This window comes from Melanotaenia boesemani, chromosome 20, assembly GCF_017639745.1.
Source record: "Melanotaenia boesemani isolate fMelBoe1 chromosome 20, fMelBoe1.pri, whole genome shotgun sequence".
NCBI lineage: Eukaryota > Metazoa > Chordata > Actinopteri > Atheriniformes > Melanotaeniidae > Melanotaenia > Melanotaenia boesemani.
In genome coordinates, this window is record NC_055701.1 from 16,691,862 (window position 1) to 16,698,939 (window position 7,078).

Genomic DNA, 7,078 nt, shown 5'->3' on the forward strand with positions numbered 1-7,078 from the left:
GTAAGTTGACACATGGTTGTTGTTGAACATTTAAAGTAAACGAACAAAATCATATGCTGCAGTATTGTTGAATGCTTTATTTTATTCCTACGATTAATATGAGATCATTTGAGAAGTTTAGCTATGTAATTAGGTCAATCTGCTAACTATGTACAGACATCTGACTCATGATGCTACTTTTTCTAAGATGATCAAAGCCAAAATAAATGCAAACTGCAGATTTGATGTGTACGTTGAAAATATTTCAGAATCTTTGCGATCTGTAATGTAATCTCTTTATGTGTAAAGCTGGGCTGTACTTACATGCAAGTGGTTTCTCTTACTTAATGAACTGTTGCTAAACAAACTGTTGCTGTTCTGCTTGTCAAAAACATGGAGAAAAGCTAAAGAATTTCAAAACAAGCAGCAGTAGTTGTGAAAGTGCTTCACCTCATTACAGTCAGTTTTAAGTGGGTTTAGGATGGGGAATTGTAGAAGGTACAGGATGTGAAGCAGCTTCACTTCCTTTTCTTTGGTTCAAGAATTGCAATTCGGTACATCGCGTGGTGGGAAAAAACATGAGAGATTATTAGGCCACCAAAAAGTTTGGAGTGGTTATTTGATAGTCAACTTCCTGTTGAGGCAACGCTGGCATGTCTGTTGCAGCTGCTCACCAGTAAAATTTAAATAAAACAAAGTGTTGTTTGTACAGCACTGGATGGTGTTATTGGCCAGTGACTATGGAATTATCAGTCTAAATGTGATACCAATGCTGGCTTTGTGCAGGCAGTCCTGTCTGTAGCTAATCTTTTGATAAATTCTTACCTGGGCCCTCTGGGTCACCTGTTTTCCTTCCTAAGAAGCGATGTGGATTCTCCAGACAATATGCTGGTTTGCAGTCGGCTGGCTCCTTGTGTCCCTTGTCCACCTGCAAGCCCCGTTCGGAGATACGTTCGCTGTGGATCACACAGTAAGCTCCTGAAAATAATAAGAAGGTTAATACATGCAATAAAAACACAAAACTAATGCAAAAGCACATTAATAGCCTCTTATAAACATAAAATAAAACACGTTGCGCTCCTGATGACTACTACTACTACTACTACTACTAATAATAATAATAAATTATTATTATTATTATTTTTATTATTATTACAATGGTGACGTTGCTGCATCATGTGGTAGATTCAGTGCTTCATGACAAACCACAGTTTCACACATCAGTTCATATCTGAGGCAGCAAATGCTAATTAACAATGTATCAACTTTTTATAGACCATTGTGCATTACTTAAAAATGAATTGAACAAGAATCATGTTCTTTTTACAGTTTAGATCAACTTTACAATGATATCAAGTCAATTTTAGCACATTTTAAATAGTGATCAGTCTCCATGCACGGTATTAATAGCAAAATAATACCTAGTCATTGTTTCTACATTGTCATCTACTTAGCAGCATGCAGAAATTCTCTGAAATTGCTGATGTCATCATGTCTCTGCAACGTTATTACTTTTAGTTTGGTGTGAACAGAAACTGCTTACTGACGTTTGCACCCTCTCGATTTCCTTTGCTCTTTCAGTGAAAAACAAACAAACAAAACAAAAAACAAAACAAAACAAAACAAAACAAAACAAAAAAAAAACGTGATGGTGTTTCTTATGATCTTATCTGATTATGTTTGAGTCTGCAGGCTGCAGAGATGTTGGTTCTCACCACAGACATGCTGAAGTCTTACACTAGAATGAGGTTTATGCTGTGTGCATGAGTGCACTAATGTTTATTGCTCCAGATGTTGTTTGCTTTTAGTTGTTTGGACAAATAACAAATTTCTCATATTGGATTAATTAACTTAATGAAGACTGACTTTATTGACCTCCAGGGGGCAGCATCCACCCAGAAGATGAAGATTAAGTTGACACGTGGGACCAACCAGACAGGCTGGAATGAATATCCTCTATGTCGTCTCCTCTGAATTAAACAGGTCAAACAGTCATCTTACTTATTTACTATTTCTAAGGTGTGATCCACAGTATCACCAGGCAGCTGTACGAATACAAAAATAAAAATGAATTGGGCAACTCAGCGGCCTCAACAGCAAAGAGAAGCTACCCTAAGTGGAGTTCTTTGTACAATAAACTGATTTCACAAAGAGGACACAAGAGCAGAAATCAAAAATACATTTTCACAGAGAAATAAAATATATGTAAGACTGTATATCAGGATGTGGAGCAGGTGTGATGGAGCAAAAAGGAAAGAAAAAATGTGTTACTGATAACCTTTTTCTTCACATTTCTCCAATTTAATATACTGTTATGTTGAAAAATGACATTATAAGAGGTTTAAATATAAAACCAGTTTTATGAGTTAACATTTAAAGGTGTTTTCTAGTTTGAAGTTCAGAGAGAACAGATCACACCATCCACCACTGGGTGGTGCTCAGTACACAGTTTCCTACATGATGGCTTCAGTAATGCACAGACGCTTTCCTTTTAGGCTTTTTTAAAGTGGAAATGTTAGCAAGAAAAAAAAAAAAATTAAAAATCCCCTTTTGCTTCAATGTATTAATCCAATTGTTTGAGTTTATTATGTAAAAATACATACACATCTATCAAAATATATTCTATATATTTTAAGCTAATTGTTAACTTCCTTTAAATGAATTAGTTTAATTGCCTTCAGTGTGAATGTGTCTAGCTCTGGGGTGTTTTTTCATTCACAGTTGAATTGCTGCTCTTTTCCTCTGGTGCTTTCAGTTTGTCTGTGTCTTCTGAACATTCGCCCTGTGGGGGGCTGCAGTCACTTCATTACAAAGAAAATACATTATTATGTTACTGAGTGAAGAAAGCATGAGATACCGTGAGAGATTTCCTCTCGGAGACAGTTGCTCTTGATGACTCAAATGAAATATGAAAGCATTGTTTGTGTGAGTGTGTGTGTGTGTGTGTGTGTGTGAGAGAGAGAGAGAGCGCAGTCATCCCTGTATTATTTTTTGATGGATAAGTTTCCTTTCTTTTCTTACCACACGCTGGTTGTCACAGCAATGACGAGTGGCTTTCTCCTGCTTTTCTGGCGGGTGGTGGGATGCGACAGTCTTACAGGCAGCTTGCTGCACCCCACCTCAAACCTTTCAACTCACCCCACCTTAACTATCCAACCTCCTCTTTCAAATAACTAACTTCACACTTATTGTCCATCTTATCCTCAGAAACTCCCAGCATAGCATCTTAGATCATCAACACAACCTTCTTCTGCGTAATGCTTCAGAAATAATAACAATATAGAGAACAGCAACAACAGTGACAAGAGCTATTACAACAACATGAAACAAAACAGCAGAGTACAGACGGCACTCAACCCCAGATGGGCGCTTCCTGTGCCAGGCAGGAAATGGCACTGGGCTCCCTTGCCATCATTTTTCATTTTAGCAGGGAACAGAGATGATCATCACTTCATCTTAGGCACATCCATTCCCCCGTATGCACAAGCTGTAAATTAATTTCTTTTTGTTCTCATTCTCTGCATAGATCCCACTTGAGCTGGTGAGAAACTGCAGACATTCAAAACATTATATGAGACTTTTCTTTGCTTTTTTGGTGTCTTTAAGTGGAACGATGAGGATTTGATGGAAGCACATACAAAAATAAAACTCTGTGGACAAACATACATGCACATATTAATGTAAAGGAAGTTTAGTAAATATTAAAAATTAGAATAAGAATTTTTAAACAGAACATATTCAAGTGGAGGTCTATTGATTTAACATGTGAAAAGTAATGCTTTATGCCACAGGGGAGCAGCCTTTTCTCAGAACTGAGCTTTTACAGTAAATGTGTGCTACAAATCATGGGAGTTTAGATGTAAGGATTTTTAAATTACGTAGTAGCCCATAAAGATGATGCAAATATTTAGAAATTTTTTGATGAAAACATTACATTTTATGTTGGGATATTTAGGGTTTACTGTTTAGAGCTAAATGCAGAAATTTCTCAGCTTTTTTGGTTTAAATTTTTGGGTTTGGGTTTAATTAAAATTACTCTTTGCAAGTCCGGTGAATGTGCTGTATTAATTAACCAGAGTGCTCCATCTTTCCAGAATATTTCTGCTTCTTTAATTTAAGGAGTATTATTTTATGAATTAATAATCTTATCTGTTCAATTTCATGTGACCTTCATTTCTTCCATAGTCTCCTGTTTATGAAATGTATTTGAATGGAAAATGGCAAATTAATTTAGCTGACATAAAAAAATAAAAAAAAAGATGTGAAATAAACTAACAATCTCTATGAATTTTATTCATACAGGCCCAAAATGCCAAAGAGTGCATGTAGACTCTGGGAATTATGAGAGAATTTGGAAAACTGATAAAAGGAGAAATCCCGTTTCCAAAACATCTGGACCTGCAATAATTATCTAAGGAAATAATAACTGCAAAATACACAATAAAATGAACCTTTTCAAAAGGAAAAAGAGCAACAAATTGAGAACCTGTCTGAGAATAAAGTCAGTTTTATGTCTACATGCATCTGTTTCTGTTTTTTAATGTGTCTCGATGAACAGTGCATGAGAATGAAATGTGTGTGCGTTATCCCTTGTGCTGCACTGTGCAGATGATGCTCTCAGTTCTGCTGTGTAGGTCCTGTGTTGAACAGATGTCACGGACGCTGATACTGTCCCTGAGCTGAGCAGGAACAAATTACAGGCCGATACACACACCAGAGAACACACACATGCACACACATGCTTCAAATATAACCTTCAGATTACAGATGGCCCCTATCAGAGGCTGCTGCCTGGATTTGCAAGATGTAAATACTGAAAGGGTAATCCAGAACAGGGCAGAGGGGGGTATAACATGGGGCAGGGCGGGCACCAGATGGTGGCTGTGATGGTGCATGTGAGTGTGTTTTAGATTGAATTTTAGGCACTGACATTGGGATTATTGAGGTCGATTTCTGATGTGCTGCAGATGGACATTTTTTTTTTTTTTCCAGTTTTTGTTCTCATCACAAAAAGCATGAAAGCCCTTAATATGAAATGCAAAGATATTTTTCTGTCTGTTTGCTCACGTTGCACCAAGACAAAACATTACAAACTTGTACATAATCAGGAGGAGGAAAACGTGAGCACCAGCTCTGTGTTTGTGTATTAGACAAACTGAGAGAAAAGAGACAGAAAAACAGACGAAACAGGAGAGAGGAAGAAAAATAGTTGTGATAAGAAAGAGGCCTTTAAACTTGCTGAGGTTAAAAGCCAATTGAGCTGGCACACTATGATACAGTGTGCCATCCTGAAGAACATTTTCTCCCACATACTCTTTTTCATTTCACCTCCTCCCCTCCTTCCTCCTCCATCCCCATCTCTCACACCCTTTTTGTCCTTGCCATAATTTCATCTCTTTGCACGTCATTAGCAAGCTGGCGCCTAATGAATTTCTTATCTCTCTGAATTCAGTGGCTGTTGTGATAACGTTCATTGTTTTCAGTTTTACTATTCCCCATGTTGGAGGCAGGGGTGTGTGCTAATGAAAGACTGGGGGAAAGGGAAAGAAACAGAGACAGACAGATGTTTAGAAAGACTGACAGATTGAGACAGAATGAAAGGAACCTTTTGCTACTGGTGGCATTTTGGTTGTGCATAATCCAACATTTCAAAATATACATGCAATTGACTTTAAGTAAGTGCGTATGTGAGGGAAGCGGGTTGCAGCACACTGGGAGGAATAGTACATGAAGTGCTGTCAAGAAGAACAGGTGGTGCAAATGACACAACGACGAGAGCAGAAAATGGAAAAATGACAAAAAAGGAGCTTAACCTTTAAAACAAAACAAGCAAAAACCACTCACTCTAAACAAAAAGTGAGTGAAAAAGAAGAAGCTCGGAAATGATTAAACAAGGAGAGAAAAAGGATGGGAAGCTAATCGAAGGACAGAGCAGTAGCAGATGGGTGTGTTCTGGTCTGTTACTAATGTTCCTCGCAAGAATTAAAGTCCAGGAAGAGGTTAGTAAACACACACAGGCTTGTACACACACATGCATGCTGTCAGTTCATTTCAGGTGCTACTGAGGGCCCCTGTAAACATCAGCAACCCCCTACTGGCTTCCTCTTGGTAGTACTTAGTGACTTAGTGACCCATGCAACCTCTCAAACACACCGGCATCAGCCCCAGTAGAAGCGCATCGTTGATCCAAAGTGTCACCTCGCTAAATATGGGCACACACACACACAAGCACACACAAGTGTTAATCACATTCTTCTGACACCTTTCCTAATAATAGACTGTACTGTATATTAGAAGACTGTAATACTTAAAGGAGACAGGGGGTGAGTTGGACGAAAAGAGGGATAGAAAATCTGACACAGAGCTATCTGAAGCTATGTCATATTCTCTGCAATGATGTAGTGGCATGTCAGAACAGTGTTGCTTCTGAGTTGTATTTTAAGGTATAATAAATAAACTGAAGTAGCACTGCTGTGGCTAAAAAAACATGATTTCTTGTTCTATAATATCAGATTTATTAATGATGCTTAAGAAATAGCAGCTTATGCTGCTGTGCTTTGTGATCCTAATACTATCTAGTATTAAAGTTTTCATCATCAAAAAAATGGGAAAATGGCTGCAGTGATTTACTTATTTTGTACAATTATATTTGGTATCAGCACCTTTATTTTTAATTATTTATTTATTTATTTTTTTTTACAAATTATTGAACCCCCCTTTTTTTAGTAGTCTTCAGGAAAACTTTTCCAGGCTTCTTGAAGGATATTTCAAACATCAATTTTGAATGTTGGCTGCTTTTTGCTTCAATATATGTCAAGATGATCCCACAATGCTACAGTAATGTCAAAAAGCGGGCTCTGGGGAGAACTCATCATAAGACCCATTTCTATGAATGTTCAGCTCAGTTCTTGTGTAAGCTGGCAAACCCCTGCCTTTTTCTATTTGTTTTTCTTCATTAGGAATGACTTTTTGACAGTCACCCCTCCATAAAAATCATTTCTGATCAGGCTTCAGCTAACAGTAGATAGATTAACTGAATGGACTGGTTTGAAAATGGATGGAAAAAGTACCCAATTTCTTAAGAAAAACTTCTAAGACC